We start from the raw sequence: 24,810 nt of genomic DNA on the forward strand, positions 1-24,810 counted from the left end.
GAGCTTGATATCATAAAAAAAAAACTCATTTTCAAAATATAGACGATTGGAAGAGATAGAAGACAAAAAAACCGAGGCTCAAATTTAATGTAATAATTTTTTCACATCATCCGACCACTAGTTAAAAAGAAATTACCAGCCTGTGGAATATAAACAACCAAAGCTAAGTATGTGAAATACAAAGCCAAATGTAAACAATGGGGAAAAAAGTCTGCCAGAGTTTTATAGAGTGTCTTTTCTAATCCCGTATTTTTACTAATACAAAACATATCAGTTTAGAAAGTACAATCTTAACGTTCTTTAAAGTTTATTATAAGGGATTGCCCCCAAGATCAAAAGCAGCACTATACAAAACCAACATGATGTAACTGCACAAAAATTTGCTGCTGCTCAATTTCTACATCAAATGAATGTCTAAATAAAGAAAATTGAAATATATGTTTAATACAAAGTATTTGTGCATGTGCATATTTAAAGTTGTCACTATCTTTACTCAATTTATTTTCAAAGTATTTGATTGAAAATCCTAAACTTTGTGAAAGAAATTTCTGATTTTTTTTTGGTTTTGTATCTGTAACTTGAATAAACCCAAAAGCTACAAATATATCATAACCAACATTCTAAAATTGATGTCAAGTTCCAAAAAAAAAAACTTCTGAACTATCTTCCTTATAAAATTTTTTAAATTTTGCTATGAAGTAAGAAGTGTGGTTTAAAAATGCAGTCAGCTAATATATTATAGTTGTCCCTACTCAATGAGGGGAAACTGAATAAAGAATTAAAAAATAGAAAATAATTTGTGAGGTATATGATTCCACATTATAAAAGATTCTCTTTCATGTGGACTATAAATAAAAAGCAGAGAAAGGAAAATCTAGACCCAAATATTTTTAGAAGTTAGATTTTTCAATTCAAACAACAGTAGTTAGAGTTCTCTGATAGCTCTTATTTTAAATTATGAGAGGCCAGTGAACTTCTGAAAACTAAAGCATAAAGTTTTAAGCACACAGTTTATAACCATTTTTTGGACAGAACTCCTAAACTTTATTTAACCTTGGGAGACAGATATATAAATATATAGATATACAGACATATAGTTATAGACATGGAGAGACACAGATTGTGTGTGTGTTGCATCTGGTAACCTTTTTAACTTCATATAGCAGTCACTGATTTGATCTTTCCTTCTTACCTGCCATGAAGATGAAAGCTGCCTAACCTGTAGAAGGCAAGCACAGCTGATCTGATGCAAAGTTAACCACCAAATCAACAGGAGAAGCCAAAATCTGACAATTCCTAACTTCAAAAAAATTTTCTCTTCCTTTCAGTACCCATGACTCTTTTACATGAAAACAATGATCAACTTTGTATCATTTATACAATAAACAATTTCAAATTCCTTGCCAGATTTAATTCACTGTTCTGTCACTCAACAGTAACAATGAGTTGGGAACCCACTAAGATCCACAGACTGTACTCGGCTTTTTACAAACATTATTCCCCACGATACACCTGCAAGGTAGTTGCATCCCCATTTTACAGATAAGAAAACTAAGTGTCAGAAGGGTTAAATCACTTGACCAAGACCAAATTACTAAAAGGTGGAGCCAGATTCTAATCTAGGTGCATTAGGCCAATTTAAGGGCTGTTTGATATTCCCACCATTCTATACACTCTTTATACTAACCTTGTTCATGGGTTAAAAAATTATCTCCTGCTATCTGTTTTTTCCAGAAATTTGTATTTGGGATTGAGGAATAAAATACATTTCCAGGAGTCATTTTTACAAATATCAAAATACAATTTTCTCAAATTCTTCTTGGCTTAACTTTTAATATTTAAAATATGCATATTAAAAGTTACATTAATGATTAAGACTTAAAGGTTTGCACTGATCACTGCAGTTTCCTACAGCATTGAAGATTCTAAACAGAGCAAAGATCCGAAAGTTGGAATATTATATTGGTAAAAAAATTGCCAAACATTATCTCCGTTTACTAAGTATAAACACACCAATTTTCTAAGAAAATACGACGTGAAGCTCGGAACTGCTTAGTTCTATTATAATCCTTCATTCTAAATACTAGAACCAATCAGAAAATATATCCATATATTTTCTTCACAACCAGAGAATAGTATTTTACAATCTGTCTGATATTATTTCACTCTTGAAATGTTTTTTCACTGGGAATCGAATTCTAACCTGGCAATTTTTCACCAGCACACTGAGATACCTTCCCACTGTTTTCTGACTTCAATTTCTGTTCCTGAGCTGTCAGTGTAACTGCCAGGCTATTTTAAAGGTAATCTGTCTTTTGTTCGCTGCCAACTTTTTAAGATGTCCCTTTGTTGCTGGCTCTCTCTGTACCACTATGATGTGTCTAGATGTTTATTTCCTTTTAGCTATTCTGCTTGTATGTCTCTGAACTTACTCAATTTGTGGACTGGAATTTTTCATTAGTTCTGGAAAATCCTTAGCTATTATATCTTCAAACATTGCCTCTCCCATCATTTCCCTCTTCTACAATTAGAAAACTAAATACTGTTAGACCTTCTCATTCTGTGTTCTATACATCTTAATCCCTTTCTTTTTACCCATTTCCTTGTCTTTCTGTGCTACATTCTGAGTAATTTCTATGTTCAGTTCATTAATTTCATTAATTGTCTTTAGTTGTATTTAATCTACTATTAAGTATACCTACTGAATTTTTGTTATAATTTGTATTTTTTATTTCTAGAAGTCTTGTTCAAGTCTTTTTCAAATCTACTAAATGTCTCATCCCCTGCAGGTAGTCCATCTTTTTGTAAACATAATAAACAGCTGCTTAATAATTGCTGTCTGGTAATTCCAAAATCTGAAGTTTCTGAGGGTCTACTTCTGTTAACTCTTGCTACTGCTTCTCATTCATGGGGATTTGTTTCCGTGAGCGGTTCATTATATTCTATTGTGATCTATTTCTTGGGAAAAGGATTTGGGGGAATTCCCTAGGACGAAAGGTAAAATGTATTCTACCTGAGAGGACTTTCATTTGCTTCTCCCAGGAATCTAGAACCACTTAAAATTCACAACTTAAGATAAGGTTTGTAGCACCCAGGTGACACTGAATATGGGCTGCAAATCAACAAGAGGAATAGGGATCTTTTTCAGGCCCAAGAAAACAATTCTTGCATCCTCCTGTGAGCAAGAGCATGTGAAGGATTTTAACCTTGGTTTAAACATATTCTATAGACATAGCTCTTTGGAGTCTCAGTTTTTTTAAGTAAGGAATTTCCTATTAGACTCCTCCTTGGAGTTCTCCTTAAAGTCCTCCTTAATTTCTATACCTTGTGAGCCCTTCAAGACCAAAGTAAAAGTTCCCTAGAATATGGCAAATATCCTCAAAGGAAACGCAGTTTTAATATTCTGCTTACTTTCCTGAATTCCTACTTTCATGTAGATTTTGCCTGTTGATGTCTTATTGTCATGTTAGCTCTTAAGAGGTGAAAAAAAAATTTTTTTCTAGTATTTCTTTTCAAGGAGTTACTCTGTCCATATAACCTAGTTGACTATATTATCCTATTTTCAATTTTAAAAGGTTGCTTATTTTTATACTTCAATCACTAAAAGTTTCATTTTGTGGGGGAGTGTAACACTGACAATAAGAAACAATTTGTTTTTATTCACCTTGATTTTCTGGAACTGTTTACAACAAAAATTTTCCAAACCCCAAAACATATCAATTCCTTTATATCCTAAAACAATTAGAGATGGACAAGACTCTGAAATTAATGCCCAAAACAGACGTCTTTTTAACTAAGGAATTTATTAGTCTACGAATTTTTCCCTACTAGAAACAGGCATAATATACAAAAATTCTATATCTGACAAACTCCTAGAAGATGACCAGAATTTTAAGAAGATAACAAATAAGGGAGAACTAAATTCAACTTTGTTTCTGCCAGAGTTCCCTTCGTGGCTCGGCAGTTAATGAACCTAACTAGGATCCATGAGAATGAAGGTTCAATCCCTGGCCTTGCTCAGTGGGCTGAGGATCTGCTGTTGCTGTGAGCTGTGGTGTAGGTCACAGATATGGGCTGTGATCTGGTGTTGCTGTGGCTGTGGCATAGGCCGACAGCTGTGGCTCCTATTTGACCTCTAGCCTAGGAACTTCCATATACTGCAGGTTCAGCCCTAAAAAAAGCAAAAAAAAAAACCCAAAAAAAACCAAAAAAAATTGTTTTTGCCAAGAAAGAAAATCATAAAGAAAAAGACTAATATATGGAACTACATAAAAATGTAATAATTCTTCATATGAATTTTTTAGAAGTATAAGCAAAATTGAAAGACAAAATTGAGGATACTTACAATATATGTAATAGAGTCAAAATCTATAACATACAAAAAGCTCTTCAAAATCATTAAGAAAATAAACACCTCCCAAAATGGACAAAGGACATAAATAGGCACTAAAGAAGTAATAAAAGCAACCTATCAACTTTTACCATTAGGTTAACAAAAACCAATGATTTACAATTCCTTCTGATAGCAAGGTTACAGGCAAATGTAATTTATACCCTGAATTAAAAGTTGGGGTACAAATTAATATTATCTATTAGGCAAGTTGGCAATAGGTATCAAAAATCTAAATTATACATACCCTTAAATACAATAATCTCACTACTAGACATATATTTAGGAATATAACATCAATGCATGAGGACTTATGAAATACAAAAGTTAAAAATAAAACACAAAACTAGTTAAAAAGGAGTTCTAGGCACACTTAAAACTTAAAAACTAAGAAACCATACAAATAAAAACAAAGAAATATAATTATTGTTTAAGAATAGTAATCAGTTACTTTTTAAAATTCCACTTTATATTGTACTTTTTAAAAACTGATCATATTATTATCATGATTCTTTGGAGACTGAAAGCCTAGACAAACTCATCCAATAATTTCTATAGTTTTTTGTTTGTTTGTTAGGTCTGTGTAGTGGATTAAACATGGTCACACATTTCTGTCACTTTCTCCACCAGAAGAGTGAGTTTAATTCTCTTCCCATTGAATGTGGAGTGACTGTCTATTTAACAAAAAAAATACAGCAGAAGTAACACTCATCAATTTTTAGCCTAATCCTTAAGAGCACTGCCTGCTTCCACTTCCTACCTCTTAGAATGTTTGTTCTTAGGACACTCATTCTCAGAGTCCATCAGTCATACCCAGACTACATGGAGAGGCCTCACATCGAGTTCCCATGACAGCATGTAGCATTAAATGCCAACCATGTTGAGTGAGCCATCTTAGAAGTGGAAAGAAACTACAACCTCCAATGAGCTGACACTAAGGGGCACAGAAATAAACCTTCCCTATCAAGTTGTATACAAAGTATATAAAAACATAAGCAACTAAATATTACTGTTGTTTTAAGCTAGTGAGGTTTGGAGTGACTTATCACACAGCAGCTAATAACTGGAATAGCCTCTTACTTACTGCTTATTTTCAGCACCTAGAACGGTACCTGTATGGGATGTCTACTTTTAAAAGGCACAGCACCAGGAGTATGAGTAAATTTGATGTATGTGGCTTTAGAGCTCACAGAGCAGTCAAAAGATGGACACTGACTATTAGGTAAAAAGACAGTTAAAATATATAATAGGAGTTCCCATCGTGGCGCAGTGGTTAGCGAATCCGACTAGGAACCATGAGGTTGCGGGTTCGGTCCCTGCCCTTGCTCAGTGGGTTAACAATCTGGCGTTGCCGTGAGCTGTGGTGTAGGTTGCAGACGCGGCTCGGATCCTGCGTTGCTGTGGCTCTGGTGTGGGCCGGTGGCTACAGCTCCGATTGGACCCCTAGCCTGGGAACCTCCATATGCCGCAGGAGCGGCCCAAAGAAATAGCAAAAAGCCAAAAAAAATAAAAAAATAAAAAAAATAAAATAAAATAAAATAAAATATATAATAAATGTTATGAAGTGGTATAGGTTATTTGGCCAAACAGGAAAGACACAACACAGACTTAGTGGTTTAAGGAAGCTTTCTGAAGCAGTAGCATTTAAGCTGAGACCAAACAAGAGTCAGTGAGAGAAAATATTCCAACTTTGAGGGGAGCAAAATCATAAACAACTCTAAAAATTCAAAGACTTCAGTACTTTATAATGAAATCACAGAATATATGGGAGGCAGGAGGCATAAGACTAAGAAATAGGTGATGGAGAGCACAGATGGTCCACATGTAAGCGGGTTCCCTGCATATTCCATCCGGGGCCGCAAGGGATCGGCACATGTGTGGACTTTTGGTATCTGTTAGGGGTCCCTGAACCAACCCTCCACGTATACCAAAGGGTGACTGCACTGAAGGGGTTTAAAATATAGTGTAAGGGAATCAGACAAGGGCTTAAAAAGATCACTAGGCTATAGGGCCTAAACGGCAAATAAATAAATAAATAATAAACCTTTCTGGTAGGCAATTTGGCCAAGTATAACAAAACTATTAAACATGGAAATATCTTTGACCTAATTCCACCCAACATAATTTTTCCTCAATAAACAATAATGCATAGGCACAAAGGATATTAGCTACAATAATGTTCAGTGTATCATGGCATGTCATAAATATTGAGAGCAATCTAGGTGTCCAAGAATGGAGGACTACTTACAGTTCATTCATTCACTGAAATAATGGAGTGACCAAAAGGTATGTGCAAGAGTAATAACAGTAGTAATATAAAACATTAAATGAAAACCAAATAAGGGAGTTCCTGTTGTGGCTCTGCAGTGATGGACCTGACCAGGATCCATGAGGATGCAGGTTCAATCCCTGACCCTGCTCAGTGGGTAATAGAGCATGGCCGTGGGCTGTGGTGTAGGTTGCTAATGTGGCTCAGATCTGGCCTTGATGTGGCTGTGGCATAAGCCAGCAGTTGTAGCTCCAGTATGACCCCTGACGTGAGAACTTCCATATGCCATGGGTGCAATCCTAAAAAGAAAAAAAAAAAAAAAAAAGGAAGAAAAACAAGATGCAAGCAACAAAATGACATGAATTACTTTTAGTTTAGAAAAACAGGTCTACAGGTAGGGTTCATCCCAGGTTCACAAGGATGGTTCAACATACGCAAATCAATCAACGTCATACACCACATTAACAAAAGAAAAGTCAAAAATCATATGATCATCTCAAAAGATGCAGGAAAAGCATTTGACAAAGTCCAACATCCATTCATGATCAAGACCCTCGCCAAAGTGGGTATAGAGGGAACATTCCTAAATATAATCAAAGCCATTTATGACAAACCCACAGCAAATATAATCCTCAATGGGGAAAAACTGAAAGCCTTCTCACTCAAATCTGGAACAAGACAGGGATGCCCACTCTCACCACTGCTATTCAGCATAGTTTTAGAAGTCCTAGCCACTGCAATTAGACAAACAAAAGAAATAAAAGGTATCCATATAGGAAGAGAAGAGATCAAACTGTCACTGTACGCAGACATGATACTATACATAGAAAACCCTAAGGACTCAACCCAAAAACTACTTGAACTGATTAATAAATTCAGCAAAGTAGCAGGATAGAAGATTAACATTCAGAAGTCAGTCACATTTCTGTATACCAGCAATGAAATATTAGAAAAGGAATACAAAAATACAATACCTTTTAAAATTGCACCTCACAAAATCAAATACCTCGGAATACACCTGACCAAGGAGGTAAAGGTCTTATATGCTGAGAACTATAAAACTATAATCAAAGAAATCAAAGAAGATGTAAAGAAATCGAAAGATATTCCATGTTCATGGATTGGGAAAAATCAATATTGTAAAAATGGCCATCCTACCCAAAGCAATCTACAGATTCAATGCAATCTCTATCAAATTATCCATGACATTTTTCATAGAACTAGAACAAACAATCCAAACATTTATATGGAACAACAAAAGACCCAGAATCACCAAAGCAATCCTGAGAAACAAAAACCAAGCGGGAGGCATAACTCTCCCAGACTTCAAGAAATATTACAAAGCCACAGTCATCAAAACAGTGTGGTAGTGGTATCAAAACAGACAGACCAACGGAACAGAATAGAGAACCCGGAAATAAACCCTGACACCTATGGTCAATTAATCTTTGACAAGGGAGGCAAGAACATCAAATGGGAAAAAGAAAGTCTATTCAGCAAGCATTGCTGGGAAACCTGGACAGCTGCATGCAAAGCAATGAAACTAGAACATACCCCCACACCATGCACAAAAATAAACTCAAAATGGCTGAAAGACTTAAATATACGACAGGACACCATCAAATCCTAGAAGAAAACATAGGCAGAACACTCTCTGACATCAACATCATGAATGTTTTCTCAGGTCAGTCTCCCAAAGCAATCGAAATGAGAGCAAAAATAAACCCATGGGACCTCATCAAACTGAAAAGCTTTTGCACAGCAAAGGAAACCAAAAAGAAAACAAAAAGACAACTTTCAGAATGGGAGAAAATAGTTTCAAATGATGCAACTGACAAGGGCTTAATCTCTAGAATATATAAACAACTTATACAACCCAACAGCAAAAAAGCCAATCAATCAACAGAAAAATGGGCAAAAGACCTGAATAGACCATTCTCCAAGGAAGATATACAGATGGCCAGCAAACACATGAAAAAATGCTCAACATCGCTGATTATAAGAGAAATGCAAATCAAAACTACCATGAGATATCACCTCACACCAGTCAGAATGGCCATCATTCATAAATCCACAAATAACAAGTGCTGGAGGGGCTGTGGAGAAAAGGGAACCCTCCTGCACTGCTGGTGGGAATGTAAACTGGTACAGCCACTATGGAGAACAGTTTGGAGACACCTTAGAAATCTATACATAGAACTTCCATATGACCCCGCAATCCCACTCTTGGGCATCTATCCGGACAAAACTCTACTTAAAAGAGACACATGCACCCGCATGTTCATTGCAGCACTATTCACAGTAGCCAGGACATGGAAACAACCCAAATGTCCATCAACAGATGATTGGATTAGGAAGATGTGGTATATATACACAATGGAATACTACTCAGCCATTAAAAAAAGAATGACATAATGCCATTTGCAGCAACATGGATGGAACTAGAGACTCTCATACTGAGTGAAATGAGCCAGAAAGACAAAGACAAATACCATATGATATCACTTATAACTGGAATCTAATATCCAGCACAAATGAACATCTCCACAGAAAAGAAAATCATGGACTTGGAAAATAGACTTGTGGCGGCCTGATGGGAGAGGGAGGGGAGTGGGAGGAATTGGGAGCTTGGGCTTATCAGACACAACTTAGAATAGATTTACAAGGAGATCCTGCTGAGTAGCATTGAGAACTATGTCTAGATACTCATACTGCAACAGAACAAAGGGTAGGGAAAAAAAAATGTATACATGTAAGGTAACTTGATCCCCTTGCTGTACAGTGGGAAAAAAATAAATTAAAAAAAATAAAATAAAAAATAAATTATCCAGAATCTTATAGGCAAAAATAAAATAAAGTGTGGATTATATTTGAAAAAATAAAAAAACAGGTCTAGCTACACATAAACACATTTATCGGTGTGTATCTATTATATACATGGATTTACAGTATATATATAGTATATATACAGTATATATGCACAATGATATTAAAATTAGTTAAGAGGAATGAAGATTGGGGAAAGGAGGCAATTTATCTCGTCTCCCTACACCATATACATCTATTTATCAAAATGAGCATTCTTTTTTTTTTCTTTTTTTGGGGGACGAAGGGAGGACCACATTCAGGGCATGCAGAAGCTCCCAGGTCAGGGATTCAAGCCGAGCCACCAAAGTGACAACCCCAACTTTGTAACCACTAGGTCACCAAGGAACTCCAAAATGAGCATTCTTACCATAAGACTCTTGGACTTCACGAAGAAAAACAAGTCTAGTTTATGAATGCAGTGGACAAAAACAGAAAATAGTGGTACCATCTGTTCATCTCCTATAAAATTCACCTTCATCTCTAAACCCTATCAGGGATCCAGGGCAATCAATCCACTATCTCACCCCAAGCTGGCAAGAGGTAAAATGTTGGTAACTCCAAGGTAGCATTCTGGGAAACTCTAAAGGGGCTGGCTCTGATCCCCACTGGGTATCAGCAAACAGAATACACAGCCAGAACCTGTGACTTGGGCTTAGTCTGCAGCCAGAAACTGTGACTTGGGCTCAGTCTTCTTGCAGTGTTGTACCACCCCAACTCCATCAGAAAGTGGGTGCATCTCCCCCAAGGTGGTCATATCAGAAGAGGAAATTTACTTCTCACTGATCTAATTACTCTGAAGACAAACTACATAGAAGAGAGACAGCATTTCTTTTGGTTCGACCTTTTTTTTTTTTTTGCTTTTTAGGGCCGGACTCGTGGCATATGGAGCTTCCCAGGCTAGCAGTTGAATCGGAGCTACAGCTGCCAGCCTACACTACAGCCACAGCAACACAGGATCTGAGCCACGTCTGGGACCTATACCACAGCTCACAGCAACGCCAGATCCTTAACCTACTGAGTGAGGCCAGGGATCGAACCCACCACCTCATGGTTCCTACTTGGATTCGTTACCACTGCACCACAACGGGAACTCCTTGGTTCAATCTTTTTAATCTTACATAGGAACAAAATGTTCATTAACGCTAAAACATAACACATTCCTGCTAACCAACACATGTTACTTGGCGTTCTAAACCAGTACCTGGAATTTCTGTCGTGGTGCAGTGGTTAACGAATCCAACTAGGAACCATGAGGTTGCAGGTTTGATCCCTGGCCTTGCTCAGTGGATTAAGGATCCGGCGTTACCGTGAGCTGTGGTGTAGGTGGCAGACACGACTCGGATCCCACGTCGCTGTGGCTCAGTGTAGGCCGGCAGCTACAGATCCGATTAGACCCCTAGCCTGGGAACCTTCATATGCCGTGGGAGCAGCCCTAGAAAAGGTAAAAAGACAAAAAAATAAAAAATAAAATAAACCAGTACCTACACTACAAACCTGACTTTATTTTCGGCCTCTCTCAAAGCACAATAACCCTTGGGAGAACTTTAAGAACTATCCAATAGTCCAGATGATTATTTTTGATCACTCCTTTTTATAAAATTTCCACACTAGGCATTACTTTTTGTAATACAGGGAGAAAAAAAAAAAAAAACCACCTTTTTTTCTAATGGCCAGTTAGATATCATACTGTGATTATTTGACCAAAGATATTCACCCCAGCAGTATTTTCCTTAGACAGATAAACCACAACTAGTTTGTCATAATTACATAAACTAAATCCAATCAGTTTTTAAAAATTAAATAGCTCTTCTAAATGTAGACTTCATGACCCATAAAAAGGTCAAGATAAGCATTCTCGTCAATACAAAATTGATGAAAATTTCCAATCATCTGTAATGCCTATTTCAAATCTGTTTCAAAAAAGTAACCCAAGGGAGTTACTCTTCCCTTGAGGTGCAACAGGTTAAGGATCCAGCATTGTCTCTGTGGAAGCATGGGTTCAATCTCCAGCCCAGTTAAGTGGGTTAAGGATCTGGTGTTGCCACAGCAGTAATGCAGGTCACAGCTTCAGCTTGGATTCTATCCCTGGCCCAGGAATTTCCATATGCCGCAAGTGTGGCCAAAAAAAAGAAAAGTAATCAAATAACCATCTTTCCTAGGCAACAGAGTTAAGAAAAATAAATATACAACCACCATTTTTATTGAGTGAGCCACAGACACCACATGCAGCACAGAAGAATGAGTAAATGGTAATATCTTTAGATGTTTTTCATCCAAACTAATGGACATTTAATGAGCACCTATCACATACACGGCCCTATACTAATGCTGAAGATACAAGATGGTAATACACAAATCCTATACTCCAGCTCTCTATTCAAGGAGACAAGCACTATGATGAATATTAAAATATTAAAAATACACACACACACACAGACCCCAATCCCTTACCTTCAACTCCAAAAACCCAAAAAGTTCTAAAAACTAAAAAGTATTTTCTGTTAGCAAAACATGGCCTAACTAATGTGAGGCTTTCTATAGTCCTTTTTTATTCTACTTAGTGTGAATATGTATAATTTTGTAGGGAAATTAATGTGTATGATTATGGGAGTGATTGCTCCTAGCCACAGGAGGTTGCATGATACACAGCATATGTACCATATTAATTTTCTATATTCCGAAAACTTTTTACTTTGGAGATACATATGACACCACAGGTTTCAGATAAGGGGCTGCAGCCCAGGGTTGGAGGATGCAAAGAAGATGGATTATTTCAACAGGTAAACAAGTCTATTGAGGAAAGTAAAAGCTATAGTCAGAGAAGCCTTCAGAAAAAGGTTATTTTGTTCTGAGCTTCATAACACTACACTTGCAAATTTTAAACTAACCCTTTCACACCACCACCAAAGACATCTTATATTACTTCTACAGCCTTATTTCCCTGTTTTGAAAGATCTGAACTGCCAAACCATATTTATTCATACTTAATTCTTCAGAGGGATAAAAGCATTACTGTACCAATCTTCTATTTTCATCCAAAAAGCACAAACTTTTTGCTTTCTTGACCCATATAGCCTTATACCAAATAAATAAACAATTTCCATTAAGCTCATTCAAATACACTCAGTCTTGATTACATGGATATGATCAAGCACTGCAGATCATCAACAGTAGAACATAACATCCAATATTTACATGATAGCATTAACTACATGTCAGATACTATAGCAGCCTTTTATGTATACATACTGTTGGCTCTCCATATACTGGGGTTCTGCATCCACAGATTTAATCAATCACAAATCAAAACTATTTAGGAAAAATAAAATTCCAGAAATTCCAAACAAAGCAAAACTTGAATTTGCTGGGCTTTGGCAACCATTATTTACACAGTACTTAGATTGCATTAGGTATTATAAGTAATCTAGAGATGATTCAAAGTACATGGGAGGATATGTGTAGGTTATATGCAAATACTTTGCCATTTTATACAAGGGACTTGAGCATCCACAGATTTTGGTAACTATTAAGGGTTCTGGAACCAATCCCACACAGATACCAATGGATGACTGCATATACGTAATGTATGTTATATATTTACACATATAATATGAACAGCATAGGTATAACATATGTATATTATGTGTATTTAGCGGTATACACACTTATTTAATCTTCAAGACAATTTTGTGAGGTAGTTTCTAATGTCATCCTCATTTTATTTGGGGGTGGGACTTTTTTGGTTTTATATAATGATTTTCATTTTTTTCCATCATTGCTGGATTATAGTGTTCTGTCAATTTTATACTGTACAGCATGGTTACCCAATTACACATACATGTATACATTTTTTTCTCACATTATCATGCTCTGTCATAATCATCCTCATTTTAAAGATGAGAAAAGTGAGGTACTGTGAGACTAAGTAACTGGCCAGCCAGAAGATCTAAACAGACAGTTCTCCAAAGAAGACATGTAGATGGCCAAAAAACACATGAAAAGATGTTCAACATCACTCATTATTAGAGAAATGCAAATCAAAACCACGATGAGGTACCACCTTACACCAGCCAGAATGGCCATCATCAAAAAGTCTACAAACAAGAAGTGCTGGAGAGGGGGTGGAGAAAAAGGAACCCTAGTACACTGTTGGTGGGATTGTAAATTGGTGCAACCACTGCAGAAAACAGTATGGGGAGATTCCTCATAAAACTAAACATAGAACTACCATTTGATCCAGCAATTCCACTCCTGGGCATCTATCCAAGAGAAAACCATGACTCGCAAAGACATGTATTCTGATGTTCACTGCAACACTATTTACAATAGCCAAAACAAGGAAACAACCTAAGTGTCAAGAAGATGTGGTTCATATACACAATGGAATATTACTCAGCCATTAAAAAGAATGAAATACTGGCATTTTTTGCAACATGGATGGACCTAGAAACTATCATGCTAAGTGAAGTCAGCCATACAATGAGACACCAACATCAAATGCTTTCACTGACATGTGGAATCTGAAAAAAGGACAGACTGAACTTCTTTGCAGAACAGATGCTGACTCACAGACATTGAAAAACTTATGGTCTCCGGAGGAGACAGTTTGGGGGGTGGGGGGATGTGCTTGGGCTGTGGGATGGAAATCCTGTGAAATCAGATTGTTATGATCACTATACAACTACAGATGTGATAAATTCATTTGAGTAATAAAAAATAAATTAAAAAAAATAAAAAGTAACTGGCCAGCATAGGATTATAAGAGACATCACAATAGAGAATAAGCATAGAGAAAACATCACAACACAGATTTGGTATTATATTGACTCCCTTCCCAAACTCACTATTACCCCAGTTAACAGAAATTAATGCCATTGTAATCAGCAACAGGCCCTCCCCTGCACACTTCCCCTCCCCTAACTGCCCCCATCCACAACCTCCCAATCCTCAAATTCTAGTACACACTGCATATCACGCCATGCTAATGATCTGTCCCCCCAGATATACAGGCACCATTCCTCAGACTGGTATTGATACATGACCAAATTTCAGTGGTCTGAGACAAAAAGAGGATAGGACAGATGACTTTTTTTTTTTTTTTTTTTTTGGCTTTTTAGGGCTGCATCTGCTGCATATGGAAGTTCCCAGGCTAGGGGTTGAATTAGAACTGCAGCTGCCAGCCTATACCACAGCCACAGCAATGTGGGATCCGAGCCACAGATGCGGCATACACCACAGCTCACAGCAATGCCAGATCCTTAACCCTCTGAGCAAGGCCAAGGATCAAACCTTTATCCTCATGGATACTGGTCAGGTTCGTAACCTACTGAGCCAGTGCAGGAACCCCCAAATGATATTTTTAATGAAAAACAAATTATTCAACAAAAAATAACATTTGTTATTCTATGACTGACATTCTTACTTTCTCCATGTTAAATATGATAATAATGACCAAGGCTTAGTTTCTTATCATCTTTGCCGGCCAAATAAGTCAGTACCCAGTCAATTTCCCTCAAAATCCTAAATGTTAGAATAACAAACACAGAATGAATATGAGGAAATCTACCATGGAAAGTGGGAGTAGGTAGGTGTGGGCAGGAAATGAAGGACTGAAAATTTGCAGGTTCAAAGGAAACAGATACTACTTTCACTTTTTAGAGTGACATGCAGATTTAGAGACGAGTTCAGCAACCAATCACAAAGAAAATAAACCACTGCAAATTTTAATATCTTATTCAGAAAAGATTACAAGCATTTGGGTAGTTCTTCATTTTTGAAATAGAATAAAATGAGGGTAATTTTTTAAAAAGAAGAATAACAAATTTGAATTTTAAAAGCCAAAAATTCTAAAAAAATACTAGGAAAAGGGGATTTAAAAGAGTGTCATTCATTTATTTTCTTCTAAAAATCAGCAACAAAAAGACTGTTAGAAGTGTAGACTCTGGAGTCAGCCAGAATCCCAGCTCCGTGTTGGAATGTGATTTTAACCCTCTCTCTGCACCAGTTTCCTTAAAGGCTATTGTGAGGATTACATCAGTTAAAATACATGACGTGCTGGAATTCCCATTGTGGCAAAGAGGAAATAAATCTGACTAGTATCCATGAGGATGCGGGTTCAATACCTGGCCTCGCTCAGTAGGTCAGGGATCCAGCATTGCTATGAGCTGTAATGTAGGTTGCAGGTGCAGCTTGGATCCCGAGTTGCTGTGGCTGTGGCGTAGGCCTGCAGCTGAGGCTCGGATTCGACCCGAGCCTGAGAACTCCCATTTGCCAAGGGTGCAGCCCTAAAAAGCAATAATAAAAATTAAAAAATAAAGTGCCCAGAAGAGTGCCTGGCACAAATCCACCCACAAGTGGCCCCAGGACCTGGACTCAGCCACCAGTGGGTGGGTACCAACCTCAGGACCCCTTGGGCCCTGGCCCCATCCACCAGCAGATCAACATCAACTTCAGAACAACCTGGACCCCACAGCTGAATGTGTCTGAAACTGCCCCCATCCCCACCAGTGGGCAAATACCAGCTCCAAGACACCCAAGGTCCTGTAGTGGAGAACCTAGAACCTGGCTCATCCACCAGTAGCCCAGAACTAGTTCTGAAAGCCCCTGGGCCCCAACTCCACCTATCAGCAGGTAGACCCAAGCATAGCTGGCCCCTGGTCTGTATTTGTCTAAGCAAAAAATAAAAGACCACAACTAAAACTACAAAAATTACAAAAGGAAAAATCTCATTAGTAAAGGCAAATATACAGTGAAAATGTAACTCAACCACTTATAAAGCTAGTAAAAAGTAAAAAGCAAAAACTGCAAAATCATCTATATCTATTACGAGTAACTAAGGGATACACAAAACAAAAAGGGTAATATATAGCATCAAAAACAATAAACTTGGGGAGGGGGATGAGGTAAAAATGCAGGCTCATTAAAACATATGTGAGCCTAAAAGGACATCAACTTAAAATTATATATATGTGATAAGCATTTATACATACACAACCTCATGTTAGTCGCAAACCAAAAATCTAGAATACAATGCAAAAAAGAGAAGGAATCCAAAAATAACACTAAAGCTAGTCATCAAATAAGAGAAAAGAGCAAAAAAAAAAAGGCAACAAAAAAGAATTATGAAAACAACCAGAAAACAAATACAAAATGACAACAACTACACACTTATCAACAATTACTTTAAATGTACTTGGACTAAATGCTTCAATCAAAAACAAAGAGTGGCTGAATGGACACAAAAAATGAGACCCACACATATGCTGCTTAAAGAGACTCTCTTCAGATCAAAAGACTGAAAATGAAGGGATGGAAAAAGGTATTCCATGCAAATGGAATCAAAAGAAAGCCAAGGTGCAATACTTATATCAGAAAAAAATTGACTTTAACACAAAAACTGTTACAAGAAAGAACATCACATAATAAAGGAATTAATCCAATGAGAAGATATAACAATTGTAAATGTATAGGCACAAAACTTAGGACCACCTAAAACTATAAAGTAAATAAAGATATAAAAGGGAAAAATGACAGTAACACAGTAACAGGAGAGGCCTTTAACACCCATGTAAATCAATGGACAGATCATCCAGACAGAAAATCAATAAGGCCTTCAATGACACATTAGACCAGATGAACCCAATTGATATATAAAGTATTCCACCCCGAAGCAGCAGAAAATACACTCCTTTAAAAGCACATGGAACATTCTTCAGGAAAGATCACATGCTAAGCCATAAAACAAGTCTCAGTAAATTTAAGATAACTGAAATCAAATCAAGCATCTTTTCCAATCACAACACTATGTGAGCACAAATCAATTACAAGTGTATATACAGCACATGAAACTATACTCAGTATTTTCTAATAATCTTTAAGGAAGAGAATCCGATAAACTGTGTGTATATATGTATGTATGTACATATGTATGTGTGTGTACTGTAAATCAACTACAGTTCAGTTAAAAAAAGAAATCAACTACTAGGAAAAAACTGCAAAAACACAAGTACATGGAGGCTAAACAATATACTTCTTAACCACCACTGAAGAAATATATTTCACTGAAGAAGTAAAAAAAAATGGAGATAAATGAAAACAAAAACACGATTACCCAAAATCAACAGGATGGAACAAAAGCAGTTCTAAGAAAAAAGTTTATACTGATACAAGCCTATTTCACAAACAAAAAAATCTCAAGTAAGCAACCTAATCTTACACCTAAAGAAGCCAAAGAAAGAAAAACTGTAAAGTTAGTAGAAGGAAAGAAATCATAAAGATCAGAACAGAAAAAAGAGATTTAAAAAATAGAAAGATCAATGAAACTAGGAGACAGTTTTTTGAAGAGATAAAATTGATAAACCTTTAGTCAATGCATAAAGAAAAAAGTGAGGAGCCAAATCAATAAAATCAGAAAGGAAAAAGTTACATTTAATATTACAAAAATACAAAGAATCATAAGCAATTATCTCAAACAATTATATGCAAATAAAAGGACAACATAGAAGAAACGGACAAATTCCTAGAAAGGTACTGTCTCCCAGGACTGAGCAAGAAATAGAAAATATGAACAGATCAATTATAAGTAATGAAATTGAATCGGTAATCAACTCCCAAAAAACAAAAGTCCAGGACCAAATGGCTTCACAGTGAATTCTACCAAAAATTAGCAAACAGTTATCATCTATTCTTTTCTTAAACTATTCCAAAAAATTGCAGAGAAGGAATGCTTCCAAACTCATTCTATGGTTCATCACTGTGACACCAAAACCATATAAAAACATCACATAAAAAAGAGAAAATTACAGGGTAATATCCCTAATGAACACAGATTCAAAAATCCTCAACAAAATATTACCAAACCAAATTCAACAGTATATAAAAAGGATCATCCACCACAAACAAGTGGGATTATTCCAGAGTTGCAGGATGGCTCAATATCCACAAATTAATCACTGTGATACACCAAATTAACAAACAGAAGAATAAAAATCATATAATCATCTCAGTAGATACAGAAAAAACTTTTGCAAAATTCAACATACATTTTACATTGAATCCAACTCTCAATAAAGTGGATATAGAAGAAATATACTTCAACACAATAAAGGCTATAATAATGACAATAATAATGACAAGCCCACAGCCAAAAGACACAACGGTGAAAAGCTGACAGCATCTCCTCTAAGATCAGGAACAAGACAAGGATGCCTAATCTTTGACTCTTTAATTCAACGTAGTATCAGAAGTCTTAGCCGCAGCAATCAGACAAGGAAAAACAAAATAAAAGGAATCCAAATTGAAAAGGAAAAAGGAAAACTGTCATTGTTTGTAGATGACATGGTGTTTATTATACATAAGAAACCCTAAAAATGCCACCAAAGAAGTACTAGAATTCATCAATGAGTTTGGCTAAGTCACAGGATACAAATTAACATGCCAAAATCTACTGCATTCTATACACTAACAACAAATTATCAGAAGGAAAAATTAAGTAATTAATCCTATTTATTGTCACATCAAAAAGAATAAAATACGGAGGAGTAAATCCAACTAAGGAGTTAAAAAAGCTGGACCAAGAAAACTATAAGATATTGATGAAAAAAATTGAAGACAACACAAACAGATGGAAAGATATATTGTGTTCAAGGGCTGGAAGAACTAATATTGTTAAAATGACCTATACTACCCAAGGCAATCTACAGATTCAATGCAATCAAAATACAGTGGCAGAGTTCCCATTGTGGTAGAACACAATTGGTGATACCTCTGCATTGCCAGGACAGAGGTTCCCATCCCAGGCCCAGCACAGTGGATTAAAGGATCAGGCGTTGCCACAGCTGTGGAGAAGGTCACAAATGCAGCTCAGATCTGATCCCTGGCCCAGGAACTCCATATGCCATGGGGTGGCAAAAACAAAACAAACAGCAACAGTAAAAATACAGAATTCTGTATTTTTCACAGAACTAGGTCAAATAATTTTAACATTTATTTGGAAACAAAAAAGACCCCAAATACCCAGAATAGTTTTGAGAAAGTAGACTTGGAGGTATCATACTTCCTCATTTCAAACTATACCACAAAGCTACAGTAATCAAAACATGATGGTACTGTCACAAAACAGACATATACATTAATGGAACAAAACAGCCCAGAAATAAACCCACACTTATATGGGCAATTAGTCTACAACAAAAGAGGTGAAAATATACTTTGTGGAAAAGACAATTGGGGAAACTAGACAGCTATATACAAAAGAATCAAGCTGGACTACTCTCTCATATCATGCACAAAAATAAATTCAAAAAGGATTAAGTTGACCTGAAGCCATAAAACTTCTTGAAGAACACACAGGCAATAAGCTCATTAACATCAATCTTAGTAATATTTTGTTGGATGTGTCTCCTCAGACAAGGGAAATAAAAGCAGAAATTAACAAATGGGACATCAAACTTAAAAGATTCTACACAGCAAAGGATCAATAAAATAAAAAGGCCACCTACTGAATGAAAGAAGATATTTACAAATCATACCTCTGATAAGAGGTTAATACCCAAAATATAAAAAGAACCCACACAATTCAGCATCAAAAAACAAACAACCTGACTGAAAAATGCAAAGGTGATCTGAATAGAGGATCTCTTTTCCCAAAGAAGATTTAGATGGCCAACAGGTGCATTTAAAAAGATGCTCAATATTACTAATTATCAGAGAAATGCAAATCAAAACCACAGTGATTACTTCACACCAGTCAGGATGACTATTATCAAAGATAACAAAATAAGTGTTGATCAGGATGTGGAGAAAAGGGAACTCTTGGGCATTACTGGTGGGAATGTAAACTGGTGTTGCCGCCATGGAAAACAACATGGAGATTCCTCAAAAAATTAAAAATAAAGTTACCAAAAGATCCAACAATTCCACTCCTGTGCTTTTATCTGAAGAAAACAAAAACACTACCTAGAAAAGATATATGCAGCTCTATATTCACTGCAACATTATTTACAATAGCTGAGATATAAAAGAAACTTAAGTGCTCATAAATAGATGACTGGATAAAGAAGATGTGGCATGCACACACACACACACACACACACACACACCACGAGAATACTATTCAGTCATGAAAAAAATGAAATAATGCTATTTGCAGCAACATGGTTGGAACTAAAAGGTATTATGCCAGGTGAAATGAGTAAGAAAGACAAATAATGTATGAGTTCACTTATATGTAGAATCTAAAAAAAATAAATGAACAACATAACAAAATAGGAATAGATTTATAGATGCAAAGAATAGGCAGTTGCTAGAGAGGAGAGTGGTGGGAGAGGAATGAAATAGGTGAAGGCGAATAAAAAGTACAAATTTCCAGTTGCAAAATAAAGGAATCACAGATATGAAATGTACGGTGTGGGGAATTAGTCAACAACCATGTAATTAATATCTTTGTAGGGTAACATATCATAACTAGATTTATCATGGTGATCATTTTGAAATGTATACAAATATCAAATCATTATGTTGTGTAATAGGAACTAACAGTCTTGTGGGTCAATTATACACTTCAGAAACAAACTCACAGAAGAAGATATCAAATCTGTGGTTAATAGAGCCAGGGGTGCAGGGAGGAGGAGTTAAATGTAGACAAAAGCTACAAGCTTCCAGTTAAAAGATAAATAAGTACTAGGTATGTACTGCACAACATGATAAACGTAAGTAACACTGTTTTACTTTATACAGGAAAGTTATCAAGCAAATAAATCCTAAGAGTACTCATCACAGGAAAAAAATGTTTTCTCTTTAATTCTGTACCTATAGGAGATGACAGATGTTCACTGCACTCACTGTGATAATCATTTCATGATGTATGTCAAATCATTACGCTGTGCACCTTAAACTTACGAAGTGCTATATACCAATTATATCTCAAAGAAACTGGAAGGAAAAAAAAGTACTGTTACTTAACATGAAAAAAACTATGGTAAAGGACTGGAATAAAGACTACACAAATGACAGTGCTAAAAGGAGTTGATGTTACACTTCCATAAAGTTTTTCAAAATTTACGTACAATCATTTTTATGTACATAAAGTATATTATGAAGTTACATGTGACACTTTTAAACTTTTCAACATTGTTTTTTAAATGCAAACTCTCCCATTTATAATTTTTTTTTTAATTTAGGAAAAAATCAACAGGTGAAAACCCTAAATTGTTTACAAGTTTGCTTCCAAGGCTTAGGGCATGCACTACTCAATTGAGGCTGCACTGGAGCGAGAGACAGAAAGAGAACATACTCAATACTTTTACCAATAAAAGAAACTTTCATTCAAGACAGGATGATTCATAGACTTTATGTTGATAAAATCCAACTACCCATTGCTGAGCAAGTCCTTCAGCAAGAAGTACATCAAACTTCCATGAAAAGTCACAGGCCAACTGATGAAGATAACACATAGCATGTGCAGGTGGTACCTGCAGGCTTCCTAGATGAGGGAGTTCCCCAGTTCCCCTATTCCCTCCCCTGGAACCTGGACTAGGTTTATTCTGCATAAGGGATTTCCCTAAAGCAAGCGATCTCAGTTCCCTGCCATCTTTGCCTCTTGAGCCACTTCTACACCCTAAGTGAATTCTTAAAAGGCACTTGTTCACTGACACATCATCATTTTATTTCTTAGCACACAAGCAGTCTACATGCATGCTACCCAAAGATCATTTCTTAACCAGCAGCACGTAGGAGCTTGTAAGAAATACAGATTTTCAGGCTGCATTACAGATCTACAGATCAGAATTTGCATTTTTAAATAGAAGCCCCAAGGGATTCCTATGCATAAGCAAGTTTGAGAAGCCCTGCCCTACAGGTCTCTATTGCAGACAGTTGTAAAAATTAAAAATGCTCTACTTTACAATTGACTTTAGAGATAAGATATGAAAATCACCAAGACCAAGACTTGGAATCAGAAAAGCTCCTTAAAAGAATTAGCCGACACATAAAAGAATTTACCACTGATACCAAAGATGTTCAAAGGTTTATTTTCAACGGCTACATTTAATGCTTCCTGCTTTTAAGTCAGTATTTTGTGTAACAGCACACACCAATAATAAATGGGGGCCATGTAATATATTGGAACTATATTTTGTAGTACAAGGAATTCAAAAGAATGACTGGGTCTATAAATTTCAGGGCAATCCTACCCAAAGGTGTGCAACCTTCATTCTAAAATTTGGGCAGTTAGAATTCAGAGTTGACAAGTGAAACTCTTTCCAGAAAATCATTATTCAGAAAAAAAATCTAAAGGATGTGAACTTAAAACAGAGATCATAGCCTCGAACTAAGACTCCATAATAACAAGTACCGAACAAAACTCCAGGTCCCTTGTAGAATAAGAAAACTGTTTTGGAGGTCTGTGTTCCTTTTTCCAGGAAAAACAGGAAGGGGGGTTAAAAAAAAAAATCACTGTTCATCCTCTGCAAAGTTTTCCTTATCTCCTGAAAGGCCTCAACTTGCATGTTCTTACAGGTGAAAAAACTTAAGACGTACTCAAACAAGGTCACTTTTTTTCCTGAAAAGTGAAAGGCTCCTCTAAAGAAAGCATTTGAAAAGGTTTGGGGATTCCGGGCCCGTTTGGCTTCCGGCCCGCGAAGGAAGCGTGCGCCTGGGGCTGAAATGAACAGGGAAATCTACCAAGTAGGAAGTGAAGCTCCAGTCCCGCCACCAGGTTCTGCCTTCTTGCCGCAGCCGGCCTTGCAACCCAGACCCCGAAAGGAAGGCAGGAGGGCTGGGGAGCAGCCCCCGGCCCCGCCGCCTTGGAGCTGGAGAGCCTCCCCTCCCGCCACCCAAGCCCCCGCCGGCCAGGGAGGCGCACACGCGGGGGGCGCTGCGTCCCCTTCCACGGCGGCGGCGGCGGCGTCTACACCTCAGGCCTGCCCCAAAGGCGGCGGCGGCGCGAGGGGAGGCGGGACTCGTCCTGGGAGGCTGGCGGGAGGCCGGGGCGGGAGCGACTGCATGTGGGGGCTGCACTGGAGGAAGGCGGGGGCGCTGAGGGGGCCCCGGCTGCTTAACGAGTATCATCATCATCATTATCTTGTTTTACCTGTGGCGCGGGAGGGCTCCCCAGCTCCTACTCCCTGAATCCTCCTCCTCCTCCTCCCCTCCTCTTTCTCTCTCCCTCAGTCTCTGCAGGGCGCTCGTGGTGCCGGCCGGGCCCGACCCGACCAGAAAGAGAACAGGGCGGGAGGGGGCGGTGGCAGCGGTGACCGACGGCCACGTGACCACGCCCGCGCCGTAACGGCGGCCGCCCTTGCTGCGCGCCCTCCCCGCGCTCCACCTCTAATAACCCCGCGGCTCGCGCGCCCGGGACGCTAGTGCGCAGGCGCCCGCCGGGGCCCAGAGACTGCGCGGGCGCGACGCGCTCGCTCTCGGGCTAGGCAGTGGGGCCCCGCGAGTCGCGAGGCGGGGAAGGGACCGCGGGCCGAGCCCTCGGCCGCTACCGCCAGAGCGCATGCGCGGGGGGCCTTTTTCTTTCCCTTCCTCCCCCTCCTTCCCGTGTTCCTCTCTTTCCGCGCTCCTTCTGCGCCAGGCCAGAGCTGGAGGCTGGGACTCTGCCCCAGGGTCTTAGACCACCACATTAGCGACCAAATTCCTAGGGTAGGACCTCCTGAGAGGCTGGCCCTCCTGCTTAAGAATTTACATTTCCTTGTTGCTTGTGAAATGGCACTGTGGCAGCTGACTCCTATTCATGCTTCAAGACCCAGCTAATTTGTCACATCTTCTGTGAAAAGTACCCCCACTCTGCTTTGGGGGAGTCGTTAGCATTCTGTGCAGACCTACTTTAGTATAATCCATGGAGAGGTAATATCTAACAGTTGCTTTTCACAAACCCACAGTACTAGGATTTTATGTTACTCATAACCTAGGGCAGTATGCGATATTATGAGTATCTCGGCAAAGGTCTGAGGACTGTCAGAACGCAGGCAATGACTACCCTGTGCCTTGTGGTCCTCCACCTCTGCTTAATCATGGTTTAAGACTCCCTGTAACCCATGCACAGTAGACTATTGTTGCTTGTTTCCCCAATGTGGAAACCTCTGAGTGGTAATGGTAATTACAGTGGTAAATGCTTCACCCAGTTAAAAAGATTTATGGTCTTTTATTAACCTATCTTCACAAAGAGCCCAATGGCAATTGATACTGTTGAGTCCAGAAAAAGGACACCAAGACAGAGAAAGGTCAAATTTCCAAAGTTTAGCTAGCTTCAAAGGAAGGGCCCTGTGTGAGAGACCTACGT

General features: G+C 37.9%; 1 protein-coding gene across 4 annotated transcripts in view; it reads right to left on the bottom strand.

Moving 5' to 3' along the window:
- Window positions 1–23,831, bottom strand: part of TBC1D5 (TBC1 domain family member 5) — a 546,905-nt gene extending 523,074 nt beyond the window's left edge. For 3 of the 4 annotated variants that reach the window (XM_021069681.1, XM_021069680.1, XM_021069682.1), the window contains exon 1: window positions 23,617–23,831. The gene's annotated coding sequence lies outside the window, so the exon portion shown is untranslated. The remainder of the gene's footprint in view (window positions 1–23,616) is intronic. The other variant, XM_021069679.1, reaches the window with a different exon arrangement.

Source organism: Sus scrofa, chromosome 13 (genome assembly GCF_000003025.6).
Source record: "Sus scrofa isolate TJ Tabasco breed Duroc chromosome 13, Sscrofa11.1, whole genome shotgun sequence".
NCBI classification, from domain to species: Eukaryota; Metazoa; Chordata; class Mammalia; order Artiodactyla; family Suidae; genus Sus; species Sus scrofa.